The following is a 21,466-nucleotide window of genomic DNA, read 5'->3' on the forward strand; positions in this document are numbered from 1 at the left end:
ATATCAATCTGTGTTTTAATTATGTTACGGCTAGAGGTATTTTTGATATATTTTTTGTTATTTTAACAACTGTTGAGTTCAGTGCGTGATCTCTCATGTTTCGGACAGCAGAACGATCGCGCGGTCGGTCGAATTATTGTGTTCTGCATTGCGCGGCCGGTAATAAAATTAATCAGTTCAGTGCGTGATCTCTCATGTTTCGGACAGCGGAACGGTCGCGCGGTCGGCCGAATTATTGTGTTCTGCATTGCGCGGCCGGCGATAAAATTAATCAGTTCAGTGCGTGATACTTGTTTCGAAGCGGGCTTGGTAGTCATATGGCTACTGCTTCTGCCTCATACGCAGGAGGTCGTGAGTTAAATCCCAGGTCCGTTCCATTCTCCTACTTTGTATGTTTCTCTTTATTTCTCATGTTCTAACAATCGCTAGAACTGGAAATGGACTTCCATACCGTTTCCATTACTATTCCTATACCTTCAACTTGAGTATTCTAACAGTAATCTGCTAGAATCGGAAATGAACTTATATAGCTCGTTTCCTACATCCAATTAAAAATTCCATCAGTTACCTTCTCCTATCTATCACATTGGCAGTTCGTTAACCAAGACGGACCTCTGCCTCTCCAACCTGGCAGGCGCCAGTATGACCTAACAAATGAGATCACCAGTACTTGTACATTGAAGATGTGTGCTAGTCCCAAGCGAACATCTGTTGGTTCCCTGTGCAAGAACAGCTGATCTGGTCATAATGGAGTAGCAACTACGAGCAGTCAATCAAGCTCAAGCTCAAGCTAATTTTTGTTATTTTAACAACTAACCAGCAATAGGGTAAGACGGTATAATATGCCCCCCCTAAGGCAAGTCCTTGATTACTTGTTTAGTTTTCAACGCAATTTATGCAAACCTTGTTTTATTTGGTAGTCCAGGAAGTCGCAAATGCATTGCCCGTGAGTAGTCATATAAAACTATTACAGATAACACGTAATAAAGCTTTTTTGAAAAGTCGTGAAAAAATGAATTTCAAAAAGTGCCTGGGCAATACGCCCCACCTTAACCAAAGACGTTTCATAGCCCTTCATTAGTATTTTATCAATCCCATAATAAAAAGGTTACAAATCCTCATGCGCTTGACATTAAAAAACCAACATAGGTCCATTTAAGCAGGTGTGAATTACATTTCAATATTTTCCATATAATTTGGAAGCAACTGCTGCAGGCTCGCTGCGCTTGTGTGCAGTTGGTAAGGGCATATCGTCCTGCCTACACTGGGGCGTTTTGGCCAGTGAAACATGTTTTCGAAAATCGTTACATTTTTGAAGATGGAAGTAATTTTATATCATATTAACCACTGAGAAAAGTTATTTTGTTGCCCAACTGAGTGTTCCAGTGCAAGTTTTGCGGACAGTATGCTAGAGTCGCTCCAGAATGTTGAGCAAACAAACATGAAAAGTTACATCAAAACTGTAACTTTTTGTATTTTCCTATTACACTGACCCCACATATATGGGTCACTTTGTAACAATAATTAGTCACTCCAATTTGCATGTTGGTTAAATGGAAATGATTCATATTAGTGTGTGACCCATGATTGTGGGGTCAGTGTATTTTCATTGTGTAATACAAAAATACTTCCACATTCACATAGTATGATGGGTTTACAAATACTTATAGGTACCAACTGATTTTGACCCTTAATTAGTTGTAGTTTTCTAGAAATCAAAGGGGGGCGTTTTGGCCAGGTGGGGCGCATTATACCGTCTTACCCTATTTATAACACATTTTGTTACAATATTTTTCTCATCGCTTATATCCTTCCGTGCGCCACGAGAAAATATGTTGTTGGCTGCTCTCTCGAATTGGTAATTTTTGTATGGAACTTGGAAAACTTGGTTGAATTAAAAAGATTTTCCTTCAAAATTTTATGCGGTCACATATACTTTTTATTACATCAAAATGATGTAATAAAAGAGAAGCTGAGAAGCGAATATTTCGGTTGTACAATAGTTCAGTATGTAGATTTGGGAAATAGTGGGTCCACGGATTTTTCTAGAAACATTTCTTGATATATTTCAAATAGATTGTCAGTTGATATAAGCGAAATTCCTTCCCAATTCAGAGTCGGACCTTAAGGACAAGCCTTCCAGAATCCAAAACAAACTTCACTCGCGTTTTCAAGGGAACCCCACTCATAACTAAAGCAACGCACAGGTATCTTTTGACGTAAACTACGTCTAAGGGGAAGACTCGGATACAGGGTGTAAAACGAAAATTTCCAAAATCAAGACCGTCACGAAATTAGGATAGATTTCAAACGTTAATAGCGTTTTTATCTTTCGATGGATTTTCGAGATTTTATTATCAATCGGTTCGAAAACTCTCCAGCAATTTGTCAAATCCATTGGAACTATTGATAATCAACGGTAAACTATTGGAAAATTCAATTTTTCTATACCCAATAAAAATTTCAGAACCAATCAATCCCGTACATAGCGCGTTTTGATCATAGGTAATTGCCTACTTTTTGGCTATTATCTATTATTGAATTATGCATGATTTTTTTTCTTGGGCAAGGGTAAACGGAAATCTGCAACCAGACACCTGAGGAGGTACTCAGGTAGTGTGGGGATGGGGATGTCATGTAACTCTTACCCGACCCACTAAAACCAAAACCCTTCCGCCAGTCCGTACCCCGGCCCGCAATTAAGCAATACATCAGGGGGACTATTGAGAACGCTCACGCCTATGCTAACGCACTTGACGTCAATACACACAACATCGACTTCAAGGGTGGCTACCTCACCACCGTCGATCGCAAGCTATGATAGTAACCTAACGGTCCGTATCATAATCTCACGTTGGAGACGAGCACCCCGACAACAACCAACGCGCGTGAACCGCAATGACCTCTATATCTACATACTGAGGTCCCCGCAGCAGGCCTGGTAGCGAGTCACTTTTTAGTGACTTGGTCACTTTTTTCGTGTCGGTCACTAAAAAGTCTCTTTTTTCGAGCTCAAGTCACTAATGTCACTTTTTCTCGGAAAAAGTCACTATTTTTAACTATTTTGAAACTGTGTCGTTAGGATCATCGTCGTGGAATGAAAAAAAAATATTGAAAATTTTGAAACTTCATCGAAGGATGATTTGTTTATGCCGGATATGAAATGACGGATTTAGGAAAAAATATCACTTCAAGACAAAATTTTCAAAACGACTTATCTGCTTTTGTAAACAAAGATTCAAACGACGATTTGACGAATCTGATAGCTCTCCCACGCAAACCAACACCATCAACAGGTAGCGGAATCCTTCACCTACCTATTGGTAGTGTTGGTTTGTGTGGGAGAGCTATCAGATTCGTCAAATCGTCGTTTGAATCTTTGTTTACAAAAGCAGATAAGTCGTTTTGAAAATTTTGTCTTGACTTAGTACTTTTTGACCCGAAAGCTGTTTGGAACTTCTTCGTGACTTGAGATTCGCTCTCGGTGTACTTATTAGATTTTTGAAGGGGTTTTGTGTCACAGTTTATGATTGGGTGCATATAGTAATGCAAGCAAAATGGGCACAGCGGATTGAGAATCTGAATACAGTAATTTCCCGATTTTATCACCCCCCTGATGAATTTTGGGGTGATAAAACAGGGTATGTGACAAAATTGAAAAAAAAAATCCACTTTTTTAATTCATTCCACAAATATTAATCATGTTATGCCTTGGAAAGGCCAAATGCGTGAACGGTAGCTATTATTTGCCGAAATTGCTTATAGAACATTTCCCAGGTACTCAGAAGTCGTTCGTAATAAACTACAGGCGGTGAAAGTTATTTCATGAAAATCAATGTTGCTTGTGGTATCATTTACGAAAATAAAAATAATGACAAAAATTTTTGGGGTGACAAAATCGGGTCGAAAATGTGATTAAATCGGGACGTGTTCAAACCGGGTCACCACTGTATATATACAAAGCCAATAGCAGACTCTGCTGTTTTTGAAATCTCTTTTAAAAACTATTGAACTCTACACTTTATCAATTGAACTGTTGAATATTCAGATTCAACTTTTTATTTTGGATACATTTCCTGTTGTTTCGGAAAACCATTAGTTAGCGTGGACTTGCTGTTATGCTCATTAAAATATTTATTTTTTAATCAAAATGAGGGAATTTGCATCTCTGCTTGATACTGCAATGGATTTTTGGATGGCATCTTCTACGAACACACTTTATTTTTTTACCGGAATCTTTGCAATTTGTTAAACTTTTATCTAGATTCGTACAGCCGAGCCCCAGCAAGAGCTGCAAAAATTAAAACTAAGTGTGTAAGGGATCCCCCATAGAAAGATTATTTTTCATAATATTTTCGTAAGAAGCGAAATAAACGGTCTCTCGACATCTAATCCGATAAATAATTAAAAATTTTGCAAAATATATCCCGATGACAACTTAGACATTTTAAGCTGCATAATGTTTGGATATTCCACCCAGAAAAATAGTGAATTTGTTGGTTCGTAGTTCGAACTTCTTATTTAGGCTTTTTAAAGTCCCGAAAAAAAATCTTTAGGTTTCAAAATTATTCTTGGGTTTCAACTTTATGAACTTTGTGTTTCGAAATAAAGCTATGTCTTAAAATTCATTGAACAAATTTCTATCATAAAAAAGTGCAATTTTCACAGACAAGCGAAGAAGTTCCAAATATGTTCGAATCCATATTATTCTGTATGACTTGCCTCAAAGTAGAGCTATCCCAGTACTAAAAAGAATAAAATAAAACAAACTCATCATATTTCACTTGTCATAAGACGAATTATTCCATTTAATTCCATCACTTTGTAATTTTTGATCAGTGTCTCATACTTGAATCGACTTTAGAAACTAAAGACGTCTTTACTAGTGAGGCGTTCCTATAATAGTGAAATCAATGGCATTCACTATTATAGGAACAGAAGTTTGTTAGTACCACTACTACTTGTCAATGTACCAGTTAATGGAGGAAGCGATTTTGAAAAGAAAAAAATATTTTGAAATATCAGAATATTTTTCCAGTAAAGTAGAGAAGAACAGCTTTTTGCCAATATATTTACATCACAGGAAATATATTCCTATCAATTGTTATGAATTAAACAATTTAGACCTGTAACTAATACAACTATTACCTGTGCACCGACCCTACATATTCACAACTGAGTTTTCCTAACATTGTAAATTAATGTTCAAGTCGGGTGGTTTAATACCCGGAACATAGGCAATTAACTTTTATTGAACTTCATATAAAAGTCACTGCAAAAGAGTCACTATTTGGTAACTTTTTCTGCAGCTGAAAGTCACTATTTTATCCCTTTTTTCGCCAGTGTTGGTCACTAAAGTCACTTTTTTTAGTGGCATTGATCGCTACCAGCCCTGGCCCACCCGCGACATGTTGGTTGTCGGGGTGAGCAAAGTGTTCACTGCATCACAGGTGCCCTTACTGCACACGTTGGTTTTGTTCAAGACGCCACCACCGCTGCAGTTTCGACATAATCTGTTGAGATGCTGTGTTCACCGCATTCCATATAGCTTCCTCCCGGCACATCCTCTCGACGAGGTTGCCCGGGGAAGTATCCATACCACAAATAAGCAGCATGGCATTGCGTACTATCTCGAATCGCGCGCACGCGAACATCACACGCACTGCCGATCCTACCTCCCCCACACATTCAGGACACTCCGCAGAATCTGCGAAGCCAAACCTGTGTAGGAATTTCTTAAAGCAGCCATGTTCAGACAACACCTGTGTTAGGTGGAAGTTGACTTGACCATGCTTCCTATCAACCCAGTTGGACACATCTGGAATCAGTCTGTGGGTCCAACGACCTTTGACTGCGGTGTCCCATGCTCTTTGCCATTTAAGCAACGAAGCTGCTCTCTTGACACGTCGCACTTGCACCGAGTCCCTTTCGTTGTAGCACTCCACATCCTCCTCTAAGAGTATGTCGATCGGCATCATTCCAGCTATAACGCACACCGCCTCATATGATATGGTGCGATATGCGCTCGCGACACGTAAACACATCAGCCGGTGTACTCTGATCAATTTCTTTACATTGTACTTGGCTTTTAGTGCTACGGCCCATGCCGGCACGCCATAACGGATGATAGACAATGCTACGCCAGCTATCAGGCTACGCACTTGACTATGCACCGCCGATCTGTTGGACATCATTCGTGATAAAGATTTTATCGCCAATGAAGCCCGCTGACATGCATAATCGACGTGGCTCGTAAAATTGAGCTTATCATCGATCATCACGCCCAGATGCTTGAGAGACCTCACGGAGTTAACTGTGCAGGTCCCTACTCTTATCCTCGCCTGTTGCAGCCCATGACGGTTATGCACTACCACGACTTCCGTCTTGTTATGTGCAAGGGACAACCGCCTCGAGTTGAGCCATTCCTCCACTCTGCCAATCGCGTATGAAGCCTTCAGTTCGACTTCGTCGAGAGTGTCTCCTGTTACCTCCAGCATTACATCATCCGCGAAGCCTTCTATTTTCACACCGGCCGGGAGACTTAGGCGTAATACTCCATCGTACATAATATTCCACAGAACCGGTCCGAGGATCGATCCCTGTGGAACACCCGCGGACACTACGACCGACTTTTGACCAGCATCAGTGTCGTATAACAGCACCCTATTCTGAAAATAGTTTTTCAGTATCCTGCACAGGTAATCCGGAACTCTCAATCGGTGCAGGGAGTCAGCAATTGCTGCCCAGCTAGCATTGTTAAACGCGTTTTTTACATCAAGTGTAATCAACGCGCAGTACCTAATACCTCTTCTGTTTAAACCTCTCGCTATCTTGACCGTATCCGTTACCGCTCGAATTGCGTCGATGGTAGAACGGCCCTTACGGAAGCCATACTGGTTGCTAGATAAGCCACCAGCACACTCTGTATAAGCCGACAATCTATTCAGAATGACCCTCTCTAGCAGCTTTCCAGCTGTGTCGAGTAGGAAAATTGGTCTGTATGCCGAAGGATCCCCGGCTGTTTGCCAGGCTTCGGTAATAGCACCAATTTCTGCCGTTTCCATCGATCTGGGAAGTTTCCTTCGTCCATGCATCTCTGGAGGCAGCTCCTGAACATATCTGGATTGGCAAGAATGACGTGTTTAAGGGCCAGGTTTGAATACCATCCGGGCCTGGCACCTTATTGAGCTTAAGTTTTCTTGCGGTTACGATAAGCTCTTCGTTAGTCACTAGCGGTACCACGTCAACTGACTCGTTCGGTGTGGGGGGCGGTCCGATTATTCATGCCTCGGAAACAACCCGTCGACTATTTTGGCCAACATCCCCGGAGATTTCTCAGGTGGCGTGGTATTGGTCCTAGCCATCACCATCCTGTATGCATCTCCCCATGGATTGTCGTTTGCCATCCTGCACAGCCGCTCGAAGCAGGCTCTCTTACTACATTTGATCTCGTAGTTCAGAGCTCTGCTCGCTGTCTGGAACACCCTGCGTCTCTCGACCTTATCAGCGTCTGTTCTGGCACGTCGCAGCCTTCTCTTTGCTCGAAGACAGGTTCTACGAAGGTCTGCAATTGTGTCAGTCCACCAGTACACAGGTTGCCGGTTTCCGGGAGGTTTGGTCCTCAGGCATCGTCACATCGCATGCACGGGTTAGTACATCGATTAACTCGTCGCCACTTAATCCCGTTGTTCGCGTCTCCCATCGTAGTGATTCCTCCAAGAGTTCTGGGTTGAACTGCGAGGTGCGCCATTCTAGATCGGCTTTGCCGATCCGCCTTGTGGTTGCTACGGGGTATACCGGATCATAAAACGAATTTCCTGATGATCGCTGGAGGTATGCCCCTCATGAACCTCCCATTCTGGCTCCACCGTCCATCCCGCGCTGCAGAAGGTCACATCGATGCATGAATCACCGTTCGGTCCCCTGAACGTTGGCACTTGGCCTTCATTCAGCAGGACTACGTTCAATACCGCTAGCGACTCTAGCAGGGTATGACCTCTGGCGTTTGTGGACCGGGATCCCCAGTCCACTGCCCACGCATTGAAGTCGCCTGCTACAACTAAATTGCTGCAAGAATATCTACTACCCTAGTAAACTGCACTATACTCCACCTGGGAGGACAGTAGCAGCTACAAAAGTAAACACCGTTTACCTTTGCTATAACGAAACCCTCATCATCAGGTGATGATACTATCTCCTGGATGGGATATCGCCCGCAAGTCCAGATGGCCACCATCTGAGACTTATCCGCAATCCAACTACCGTTACCGGCAGGGATGCGGTATGGATCGGACAGCAAAGCTACATCAGCTTTACACTCAGTAACCGACTGTTGTAGCAGCAATTGAGCCGCCTTGCAGTGGTTCAGATTCAGCTGTGTTACCTGCGTGTCTGGATCCTTCTAGAGGCCGGACAAGCCTGGACACCGGTGAGGTGTCTGTTGTCTGTACCCGGGGACAGATCAGATACCTTGGTGCAGCCTGACAGGTGCGAGCTTGGTGGCCTTCAGCTCCACACCTACGGCATAGCTTACTGCGATCAGGTCCTTTACAGTCATAAGACTTATGATCGTTGCCAAGACACCTGAAACAGGCCTGAAGCGGTTGGCTTATACTTAGCGGACATACCGACCAACCCACTTTCAGTTTAACCTTATCCATTACCTTTTTGGCCTCAGCCTGAGGTACTTGGAATGAGGCAACCTGCATTCCCGCGAAGCTTTTGCGTAACCGAACCGTAGATTCCTGGATCTCGACATTGCACTGATCTCTCAGTGCGTCGACCAGCTCTCTAGCCTCGGTTACTGCATCCAGGCCCTTGCACTGGATGTTCGAAACTGGACATAGGGCTCTTACTTGAACCCCATCGCCCAGGACTTCCTCCGTCAACTTTTTGTACTCAGTACTCTTCTGAGCAGCATCCCGCTTCAAGACGAGAATCATCTCGCCTCTCCGCGTCCTTCGGATGCAGTTGACATCCTCTCCTAGGCCAACGAGTTTGTCATTAACTCTCATGGCCTTCAAGACTTCGGCGTAGCTCTTGTCGTCAGTACTGACGATAATCGCCTCGCCTCTGTCTTTACGCTTACCACTGACATTGGAAGGCGCACCCGTCTCCTTCTGGGCTCGCTCCGCCTGCCGCTTTCTCTGCGGCCTGCTGCCGTTGCCTTCTCGCCTTCTTGGGATTCACGACCTCCCTCCACGGTAGATCTTCCTCCCGGCGAGCTTCAGTGGTCCTCGATGGTGGAGGCACTGGGTTCACCGGCTTGGGATGGCCATCCTTCTGCTCGACCTTCTTCCTTTTCTCTGGCTTCGGGGCTGCGGACTTCTCGACAGCTGCTTTCAGGTTCGCCTCCTGCGTAACCTTACTCAGCTTCAGGGTCGCCCCTGTTACAGCCATCCTTTGCGGAGTTCCTTGACCTGGCTCTCCGCCAGTCGTTTGCCCTCGGACAAGAGACGAATTTTCGATTCTGCCTCCTCTTTGTCCTTATCCGCCTGCTTCCGCTCCTTGACAAGTTTGCGGAGCTCTCTCCGCACTCTTGCTGGCCTCTAGTAGGGACCTCCACTCCGATTTGGCCTCAACTATTAGGGCACAGAGTGCCTGCACAGCAAGTTCAGATCCTTGCTGTACTTAACCCGGTTGTCTAGGAACGACATAATCACGTCGGATACCTCCGTGACTACCTCCATCGTGTGACCACCGCGTTCTTCGTGGTTCGCCATCACAGATTTGATGACGCGGGTCAGGGTGGGGCCGTCCATCTTTACTTCAACCGGCACCTCCTCAGACCCTCCACGGGCTTCTCCATCGCCTTCCCCCGGCGATCTTTGGGGAGACCTTTCAAGGCCGCTACGTCTGGTGAAAGGGTTCTCCTTACCACCATTCGCCTCACCTGCATCCCTCGACGTTTTGTGTTTTGTGTTGTTAGAATTCATCGCTGTTGGGTCCCTCTTGCGGCTGCTGTCGAATCCTGCTGGTGTAGTCGCCTTCGCGATCCCATGGTTATCTATACATACCTTGCGGCATGCAGGGAGGCCATGCGAGGGTTGACACTTTCGTGTTCAGAGCCAGATCAGCGCTAGTCAGGGAAAAGCATCTGAGTCTACTCCCACTCAGCTGCCAGCTGAGCGACAGGATTGTACCGCGTGCTACAAGGCCCGCCACGGTTTTAGGGGACGGAAGACAGCCTGGCCATTAGCCCATTCGCCGTTTCAGGTCGGTGTCACCCGGCCTTACTAAGAGAATAGAATAACCAGACTACCAGCCCTCGCGTTCACAATATCTCAATATCCAAAAACAAGACCAATAACATGCAACCAGTATACCATAATCAGGATCTTACTGGGATCAATCCTGATGTGCCAATGGCACTCCCTGGGCTTGTGCTTTTGAAGCGGCACACAGTCGCTTTGATAGAGTCTGCTTACGGGCACTTGAGGTTTTTTGGAATGGATTTTAGCAGAGCCCACTGCTAAATCCCACCACGCCCTAGGCAGTTCTCCCTGACTCACAGACAGCTGGGGAGGGGTCGTCAAGCCCTTGGACATGGTCCCTGCTGCCCCGTGAATTATGCATGATGTATGAATAGGAGTGCTTCCTTCATCATTGACCCTCGATAAAACTCAAGAAAAAGTAGAAACATGGAAATGTGACGACATTATATAGGGTAAAATACCCAACAGTGGACTCCCTGTTAGTGGTATTTTACTTCGAATTTGAATGCACCGGTTTTTTATACGTAGTTTACGTCGTGCGGTCGTATCTTCTACACAACCCTTCTAATTTTTTTTATTGCAAAATTTGATTTTATTTGCTTGATTAGTTCTCGAGCTACGCAGACATTTGTGTTTTATTTGTTTGGGAACATCATTTATATGAGGAGGTGTCTCAAACTATCATTAGAACCTGGCGAGAAAATTCCGAAGCAAAATGACCATCGGGTCAATCGTATGGGTCTAGGAAACCACTTACTGAAGACCGTATCTCGAAATATTGTGTTAAATCCCAGAAATCTGCAGCACAAGTACAGGACGGTAGGACTCTAACGGATCTGTCCTATTTTTAGGACGCTGGGGGAATATGAGAACACTTTGCTCTATAATCTACCAATGTATTAAAGAATTTAAAAGTACACAATACTGCTGAAACATTTCCAAGAACAGTAGAATTTGATTTCACTTGTTTAGGCTTCCACAACCTCCGATGGAACTTGGCACTCACCCCCATTTCAATGCAACCATGCGGAGGGTTTCCGATGCAAATACTCGTTCCTTCTCTTCCATATCGCTCGAGCATTCGTACACGGCTCGAGGAGCTAAAGTAAAAAAAAATGTTGCAGAATCAATTCAATTTAGTGTGGGTGAATGCGTACGCAATAAACTGGATCTAATTACAGTTTTACGATTCAATTGCTGTGCACTTGATTTTCCAGTGGTGCATGGTGGTGGCGGCGTTTCAACTTCCTGGTCGAGAAGCCATGCAATACGCACCGTTAGCTTTCTGGGGCGTGAAGCAGGTGCATTTCTTTTTATATTGTATTGGATATTCGTGGTTAAGCACACAAAATGTTCTCACCTTTTGCATAGCTGAATATCAATACCTTTTTCATCATAAAGCAGCCTTATCAATTAAATTCTCATAGGCTTTGTCTACAATCATGTAGAAAAGTCATTCTCATCATCAACGAACTTAATGGAAGTGTTATAATTTCAGATTACCCCAATTGCATTTAAAATCTTCAAATCGTTATAAAAAAATCCGAGGGGAAACATAGAAACACGACTGACGAGCTAATCCTCTACAATTTGATGTTATACGTGGCGAACAGAATGTAATTACAATTTCTAATTTGAGCAGGCTGCTCGTTGTAACACCCTTCGCGGTTTTTTGTTTTCCGGATTTTCATATTGAAATGCAAAAAAAACTGGTGCGAATTGAGGACAAAAAGGTATAGCGCTGAAATTTTGTTTTAATTAACTTTTTTTTGCTTTGGAATTCTAGGCGTTTTTCCCGGGCAGACTGTCATTAATTCGGAAATGATGGTAAACCGCAGCCGCAACATTCGGGATTCAGTTTGATAGCCGCTAAAGGTTACATTTGGTCAGAATATGAACAGAAGAAAATCGTTTCAAATAGGGCAACAATTTTTCTCCACCCTTTACTCGGAAAAGGTTCAACGAACGGCAAGTTATACGGCGGGATTATTGCATCTCGTTCCCGGTATGGTCAGCTGACCGACCAATAAACACATAAACCACAATATTTTTGCGCCATAAGCAACCATCAAAACGATCCTACCAGACATGGGAGAGTTTTCCTCTCGTTTTATGCTAATGTTGGCACGCGAACAGAGGTATTATAATAAATTACGATCTGCTTTCCTTATTGCTTTTTTTGCGGTGAGCTTTCCTGCGCGCTAAGTTGTAACGGAAGCCGACAAAAAAGAGTAATGTAAGCGGATCAATCAATCCCCGCCCGGGGTAAGGAAAGAAAAATTATTGCCGGTACCGCAGAAAAGAAGGTTCTGCAAGGCGGCGACCAAGGGCAGGTTTGATTTCGTCGCACCAAACCACGCGCCCTTTGAACTTGCTGCCAGAGAAATACCCGCCAAGGCTACGGAAGCAATGGGAGAAAATTGCTTTTTACCAAACAAGAAGTACCGCTGGGTGGCGGAACCAAATTACTTGGGGGTCCGACTTCTGTTTATTGAGATCCGCGATTAACGGATGAATTATTTACTTAGGTCGTTGCGGGTCCGCGCTGAATTGGAAGTTATTTTTCAACGGAATAGATGAAAGAATTCGGAATGGTGTTCTTTATTGATTTATTTTTTTATCACTTGAGAAGAAAATATTGACAATCAGTTAAGTGGAATGCTCCGCACGTGTAAATACAATTTTCGGTTGTGAACATTAATTAGCTTTTCAGTACAGATAAACAAGCATAATACTGTGAGTATTTATCACCAACATTCATCGTAATTTAAACCGGATGTTTTTCTCATGCATTTATAATCTCTACTATGTACGATCGGCTGTCCTATGCTAACATTAATCGTAATAAAAATAATTATATTGGTGGCACCTGTGGATTTCTATAGACGTAGAGCGATTCTCCTTCTAGATGAATAAGGTTACATTCTTTATGAATTGAAAAGACAATTTGCAATATTGAACGATAGACAACTCCTTCTCCATATACCATCTACCACCCCAACGTAGATGATACGCAGCACTTTTATTTCAAAGACTACAAGTGCGCGATAATCCTACACGAGCATTGTCCGAGTCTCATGTCTGTAAAGAACTACTGGTCTTCATACACAAAATACGTAACGTATGTAAAGGAAATGTTGGAAATGCTGGTCGACATCGACCTCATTAAAATCGATCGCTTATGTCCCACTGAAGAGGAAGACGGAGAGGGTAGACTGAACTATTAACTCTACGAAGACAAAGTACATGGTCGTGTTTAGAGATAGAGAAAGACCTAGTGATGTAGGTGTTAGATGTGCATTAAATTGTTGAAGTTTTTTTACCTTGGAACGCTTGTGACATGTGACAGTGACGTTTCCCGTGAAGTGGAAAGACGTATTGCTCCTACGAAGTATTACGTAACTAGCTTACAACTAGTATTACAACATGCAGACGGAAACGAAATTTGCTCTGTATAAAATTCTGATTCTACTAAAGGCGCTTTACGGACTTGAAGCGTTGACGTTAAAAAATATGGACCGGAGAGCTTTCAATTTTCAAGCAAGAAGTGCTGCGTAGAACACTTCGAGGGAACCTAGAAAATAGTGCGTGGCGTAGACGCTTGAATCACGAGCTGTATCAAGTGTACAAAGGAGAAGATATTGGGAACCGTATGAAATACGGCACACTTCAGTGGGCTCGTCACTTAGTGCGAATGTTGGAAGGAAGAATCGGAAAACCAATATTCAACAGAGAACCGGCGACTTCGTGGAAGGCCAAGAACACGCTGGCTGCACGTGGTGTAATTAGGTCGAGAAGTCACCTTCTCCACCACACCATGACCTGCTCCTTCCAAGCGACGTTTGGCTTTTGTGGTCGCTCGTCGATTGGCTTTGCGTTACATGTCGCCGATTACTGCCTGAGGCGTTTCGAGCCAGTCACCGATTAAAACATCTGCCCGACTCTCCCCCTTCCCTTAAACGACATATGTGAAAAATACTATAAATTTAATCGCCAGAAATCTTTTTTTTCAACTGGATCTTTTTTTTACTGTATTTTGCCATTATCCATGATTTTAAATAACATCAAATAATAAAAGTGTTGAAAAAGTACAATTACCAATCAAATTTAATTTTTTGGCCTTTCTTTGCAAAATAAGCAAATAAATCATCACAGCAGGCTCTGTAATTTTGAAATTTTTAGTAAGATTCATCGGTATTAAGTGATAAGCAACTTCTCTGAAGAAATCACACTTTTGACGCCAAATTGGCGTATGGGACTTTTAAGCTAATATCGCTAATGGTTGTGGATATTGACCAAAATGTCGGCATTGATTAAAACTTCGCTGAAGACACTTATGGTCAATTTCATCATCTCAATGACTACGAGGTTTATTCCATGTTTGAACCAGGACTGCCTCAGTGTGGAACGCCTTGATCCGCTCTCCATGTAATTTACTTACTTACTAATGGATCCTGTACACTGGTTTGCGGGTGGATACTGGTCACTTTACTCAATCCTATATCGGTTTAAAGATCCCTCAAACTCGATAGTAAATGACTGTCTTGTAATAGCCTGTAATGGGAAGTGTTCTGGCAACCCTGCCCAGACGCAGCCGTGTCACAACCAACATTTGGCCGATTAGGTAAATGTCAGTTCACAGCTGATATGATGGTGAGAGCGAGTGATGTAATTGATGCGAGAAGAACCTGCGTCAAAGAGGTAGAGGGAAAAAAGATAATCAAATGGCCAAAGTTAGAATAGTTGATTGATAGCGAATTTATTGCAAGAGTAAGGAAGTAGTTTGGAAGTTTGAAATAAAGATAGTATTAGTAGTTGGAGTGGAGTTTGGTCAGCAGATCACAATAACGCACACTCTGACGGACGACAATACAGTGGTGCTCAAACTATTGCGGAAAGCCCACGGAAGAGTAAGACGACAATTAGATATATAAACGAGTAGGACAGACAGAATAGGTCAAAGAGGACGATTGAGACGGAAGTCAAAGGAAGAAAACAAACTAAAATTTTTGATCATCCTTTTAAAGGTTGATTCCCAAAAACGGTTTCGTTCAAAACCCGACCGTCCGAACAAAATCAAAAATTTTATATCGGATTACTTTGGAATGGCTTCCTCTTCTTCGAAAAATGAGCAATGTTTGTTCTGCTCAAAGTCAGAGTCGATGTCGGAGGATGTAGATTGGGTCCAAAGTGGGAAATGTAGGCAGTGGGCTCATTTCTCCAGCGCTGGCGTAGACAAACAGCCATATAAAGCATGAAATCGAATAAAGCCCCAGGGGTCGACCGCATATCAGCCGAGATGCTCAAAGCTGACCCCATGACATCCGCTCAACTACTGCATCATTTATTTCGTAATATCTGGGACACCGCAACCTTCCCGGTCGACTGGATGCAAGGTATGTTAGTGAAGGTGCCCAAAAAGGGTGACCTGACTGTATGCGATAACTGGCGAAGCATTATGTTGCTGTGTACCGTTCTCAAAGTTCTGTGCAAAATTATCCTAGCCCGGATTCAGGAGAAGATCGATGCGACTCTCCGGCGGCAACAGGCCGGATTCCGTGCCGGAAGGTCCTGTGTGGACCATATTGTCACGCTCCGCATAATTCTGGAGCAGGTCAACGAATTCCAAGAGTCCCTTTACTTGGTATTTATTGACTACGAAAAAGCTTTCGACCGTCTCAATCACGAGAATATGTGGGGCGCTCTTCCGCGGCAGGTTTAGTCATCAACGTCAACTAAACCAAATCGTTGGATGTAAACACGGTGACTCCTTCCAGTTTCACAGTAGCCGGGCAGCCAGTGGAGAATGTTGAAAGCTTCCAATATCTTGGTAGCCAAATGGCGTCAGACGGTGGTACCAAGATCGAAATAGGCGCACGGGTCAAGAAAGCAAGGGCTGCCTTTGCGAGTTTAAGAAATATCTGGAAGAACAAGCAGATAAGTGAATGCACCAAAATACGAATTTTCAACTCTAACGTGAAATCTGTGCTGTTATACGCTAACGAAACATGGTGTGTATCAGTGGAAAACACTCAACGGCTGCAGGTGTTCATTAACAGATGCCTGCGGTATATAATTCGGACCTGGTGGCCTCACAGCTGGATCTCAAACAACGAGCTCCATCGTCGTTGTCACCAGGGCCGATAGCAACAGAAATTCGGGATCGGAAGTGGGGCTGGGTCAGCTACACTCTACGTAGGGGCGGAAACGAAATCTGTAAACAAGCATTAGACTGGAACCCAGCGGGACATCGCAGCAGAGGCAGTCACAGAGGCTCATGGCGGCGAAACCTCAATAAAGAAATAAAAGAAGTCAACCGAAATCTAACCTGGCAACAGGTTGAAGCGATAGCCAGGCAACGCTCAGGATGGAGATCTTTCAAGTCGGCCCTTTGCACCACCGGAGGTGTACAGGATCCATAAGTAAGTAAGTGGCGTAGACCAGGAGGTTCTGAAAGACGATTGGCGCTGTCAAGTGTGTGTTTCCGCTAGTGCTCAGCAGTTGAAGGTTCTGGACACGAGAAGCAAGACGCGAGGTGGCAAGAAAACCAGCCAAAAAGGCGATGGAGAATGCCAGATGTAAAGAATGTATTTAATAACGCTAGCTGGGCAGCTTTAGCCGATTCCCTGCATTGATTCAAGTGTCAGCAGGTGTTCCACAGGGATAAGCTCAATTTTACGAGTCACGTCGATCAGTGTTGGTAAAATCGTTCATAAAACTCAATCATTGAGCGCTCCCGCGTGAACTAACTCGTTTGCGAGTTTAAAGGAATGCATCGCGTTTTTCATGATAAAACGGATAATTTTACTCATTTCCCAAAAAATCATTTCGCTCCAAAAAGTGTTTGACATCAATTTGGGGGCAATTTATTGTTTACACACGCAAGAGTATCCATTGTTCTATGCGTTGAACGTTAATTTACAGTTAATTTACGAAGGAGAACAAAAGAAAACCTACGATGATTCAAATGGATGGTTCAACTCAGTTGTGATTTTTTAGGTGCAGAGTTGGGTGTGTTTCAACTCGCGTGCGATTTGAATCGTTCGTGAGTTTTGAAATTTTGAGTTTTTTTCCAACACTGGCGACTTGCAACCTTTGCTGCGGCTAAAGGGATGGCAATCAGCAGTACCTACTTTGCACGTAAGAATATCCGCAAACACACCTGGCAACAAATGAGTGGAGATACTAGACAACATGCTGATCGACGTACGACATTTCTCGGATGTTATAGATGTAAGGTCTTTCAGAGGCCCGAACATTGACTCGGATCACTACCTTGTAGTTGCAAAAATTCGGGTGCGACTTTCCAGCGTCACGAATTCACAAAACAATAGAACGATGCGTTTCAATATCCAACGCTTGTCAGTTGAAGGAGTTGCTGAACAGTACACCAGACGCTGGACGAGCGGATAGAAGATGCCACCGGATCTGGCGACATCAACAGATTGTGGGACTATATCCACGAAGCACTTGAGGAGTCCTTCGTCGGCGAATACCAGGCAGGTTGTCGTGATAGCCGATCAACGACGGATCATACGTTTAGCCTGCGGATGATCCTTGACATAGATGTCCTACACAGTTGGCAAAAAATCTGCTCTTTTATTATTCACAATTTTAAGCAATCAAATAAAATTAATTCAGTTAGTGCAACTACCAGATGGACATTTGAGTTTTCGAAATGTCACTTCGATCTGTCAAAATAATACACGCCGGAGTCATGAGGGTGCACGCACGGCGAACACACTGGCGTGAAATACACGCCGGTGTATTTGCTGTGCATGCAAATTGTATTTGACGTGATTGATTGTTAAGAATTGTGAAAAATAAAAGAGCAGATATTTTGCTAACTGTGTAGGACATCTTTGATTCTTGAGAAATTCCGGAAGTACAACTTGAAGACTCACCATCTGTTCATTGATAAAAAGCAGCGTACGATTCACTGAAAAGAAATGAGCTTTGGCAGATAGTGTCTGAACATGGTTATCCGGCGAAACTGATTAGACTGACACGTGCAACGCTGGATGGCTCGAAATCAAGTATCCGGATTGCAGACGAAGTGTCAACCTCGTTTGTGATGGGTGATGCACTTTCGAATTTATTGTTCAACATTGCACTCGAGGGCGCTATTAGGAGATCTGGCGTGCACAGGAACGGCGCAATCATCAAACGGTCGCACATGCTCCTGGGCTTTGTGGACGACATCGACCTCATTGGAATCGATCGCAGAGCAGTAGTGGAGGCTTTTGTCCCACTGAAGAGGGAGACGGCAAGGATAGGCTTAACCATTAACTCTACCAAGACAAAGTACATGGTGGCAGGTAGAGATAGAGGGAGACCTAGTGGTGTTGGTGCTGAGGTAGTGCTTGATGGGGATGTGTTTGAAGTTGATGAAGAATTTGTTTACCTTGGAACGCTTGTGATAAGAGAGATAATGATGTTTCCCGTGAAGTGAGAAGGCGTATTGCTTCTGCGAATAGGGCCTTTTATGAATTACGTAACCAGCTTAGGTCCCGCAACATCCAGACGGAAACGAAATTTGCTCTATACAAAACTCTGATTCTACCAGTGGCCCATTATGGACATGACGCACACACTACGAAAATGTCTTGTAACATTATGTCATTTAAGACCGACATATGCAAGCGAACCAAAAGACGCATTATTGCGTCCAAATTAATTTTTACAAGGCTCTGAAAATGTGTATCCTAAATTTTACACGGTCAAAAAAACTAGGTAGCAAAAATGGTAAGGCCCAGCATGTCAATTTAACACCAGATCTTATGAGTGGGAGCCTCGTTCGATACCATTCTACCATTCCTGATGCTTGGCAGGAGGGAGATCGAAGCTTACCATGTTCTACAATTTCATAAATATGGGGATGCATCAGCCCATCCACTGCTTGTTCCTTGCAACTGCGCTGAAGGTGAAAAAGGAAAAACGAAAACAGTGCTCAGCTGGTGCGCAAAGAATCTTGTATTCATGGGTCATTCTTACTGTAAATTTAAGCCATTTAGTAATGAGAAGCATTTAATGTCTGGCATTCGGTATTGACAGAATGATACTGCAAATATATTGTTTTGGGTGTCTGAAGCAAATATGACATAATATTATGTTATGATTGGATATGCATCTCGGTTTTATACGTCAGCTTAAAGGATTGCGTCCCTTATAAAATTGAGAATTTTTTGGTGTGCATGGACATTAAAAGAGGCGGTCCGCGGGCCTCGGGCTGAAAGTCTCCTTAATAAAGACACAAAAAAAAGGAGGCTGTCCGGAGAGCTTTCGGGGTTTTTGAGCGAAAATTGCTGCGTACAATACTCGGAGGGAAACTAGAAAATGGTGTGTGGCGCAGACGCATGAATCATGAGCTGTATCTTACTTACTGTAAGAGCTGTATCAAGTACACAAAAAAAGTGTGAATCGTATAAAATACAACAGACTTCAGTGAGCTGGTCACTAAGTGCGAATGTCGGAAGAAAGAATAGCGAAAACAATATCCAACAGAGAACCAGATAGGGGCCAGCGACTGCGTGGAAGGCCACGAACACGCTGGCTGCACGCGGTGAAATCGGACTTGGGGACCCTGAACGTTTGGGGAAACTGGAGGAACATACGCCAGGCATAGGTGTATCGACGCTGTAGCCAACCAGATAACCAGGTAGGTACGACAATGATATTTGCAACACCAGAAAATTAGAAAATCAAAGCTAATCACAGCTTTGCTTTGATAATTGAGTGTTTTTATAGGCATTATTGAAAGTATCCAATTAAACATCATCACAATAAAATTTGATTATTTTCTATAGTCGTCCAATGAGTGCGCTTTGAATAAACAAATCGCTCACAAGCCATACTCCAACGTACTCAGACTGCGTGTGCTAATATTTCACTCAAATAAAGTCCTCGATTGTTTGGTCATAAATTATGACTAATTGTCTCCGCTTCAAATAACCATTAAAGCTCAATAAATCAGGAAAACATCCCGCAAAGCGGCTGACAACCGACACTGAGTGACATGTATAGATAATCCATCGCCCACAATTCCCGCAGATCGCTGACCTCAAACCCGGGCCGGGTTTATTTCCTGGAGAATGCGTGCGCTGAAGGATGGGACGTGTGCATTGAGCTGCACATACCTACATTTGGTAGGCTTCAGGCGCCATCTATCAGTCCAGTTGGTCGGTTGGTTGGTGGACGAATGGGTTGATTTGGTTTCGGTTTGCATTGTATGCGGATGCTACTGTTGAGTGTGTACCGTAGAGTGACATTTGACTGACATCAATTAGCCGCTTGGCTCGCAAACCAAAGGTAGTGATTTTGCGGTACTGTGTTTGCTATAATACTGACGCGAATTCCAACCTTCTACTTGGTATCCAACCACTTTTTGGAATTAGATGTGAGTATGGTAATGTGACCCGCAAATATGTTTGTCAATCAATGCAATCAAAAGAAGGTTTTGTGACCTTTTCCAATTGGGAAATCCTGGACCCGGCGTTTCGCTGGAATATGCGTATAAATTGTCCATCGCTCCCGTAAACCATATGTCTGTCAATTTAAGTAGCATCGTCATCCACATCAGGCATCACTATCATCACGATCATCATTTTTGAATTTTTGCTTTGACACGAACGACGCCACCTGTGCAGTGGTCGACCCACTACTGCTGATTGAGCATTCCGCCAGGTAAACCTTTTTTCTGCGGGCTTTCCAAATTGCATGACTGTCAATCACGCTGATTACAATCGAAAAGGTCAACAAAGGAATCCACTCCGAATCCTATCGGCGTGTATCGTAATAGGTACATCCTTTTCCTGGTAGTGACATGTGCGTTGAACAGAGCATGAGCTTGTCTCATTAGCATGTTTCTGCCATCACAATCGAACAATTTGTCATGATGGACAGAGGCCACAGAGCACTGAATGGCGGAACCAATTCTGAATAATTGGGAGAGATTTTTTAGAAAATATGGCATCAGAACGAAAATCATTAGAATTAAATATAACATTCTACGAATAGATGACAGTGAAAATGTGATCCATGATTACCGAGAAATTATAAATGAATAGGTCTTATCATAAGTTCTCGCAAAACCAAGTATCTGGTATACGGCAGAAATAGAGTCAGTCCAAACGGTGTTCCATTAACCAAACAATCGAATTCTCAGACTGGTTGAACTTTGTAACCACGCATGCTGCGACGTAGCAAAGTTGGAATAATAGAAATGACAGTTGTGCGTGGCTCCCGTTTCAAAT

The 21,466-nt window shown here is 43.5% G+C and overlaps 1 protein-coding gene across 1 annotated transcript in view; it reads right to left on the reverse strand.

Moving 5' to 3' along the window:
- Nucleotides 1-21,466, reverse strand: part of LOC134205491 (acetylcholine receptor subunit alpha-like) — a 710,869-nt gene that overhangs the window by 384,448 nt on the left and 304,955 nt on the right. The window lies entirely within an intron of this gene.

The sequence above is a fragment of the Armigeres subalbatus genome, chromosome 1 (genome assembly GCF_024139115.2).
Source record: "Armigeres subalbatus isolate Guangzhou_Male chromosome 1, GZ_Asu_2, whole genome shotgun sequence".
In the NCBI taxonomy this organism is placed as follows: Eukaryota; Metazoa; Arthropoda; class Insecta; order Diptera; family Culicidae; genus Armigeres; species Armigeres subalbatus.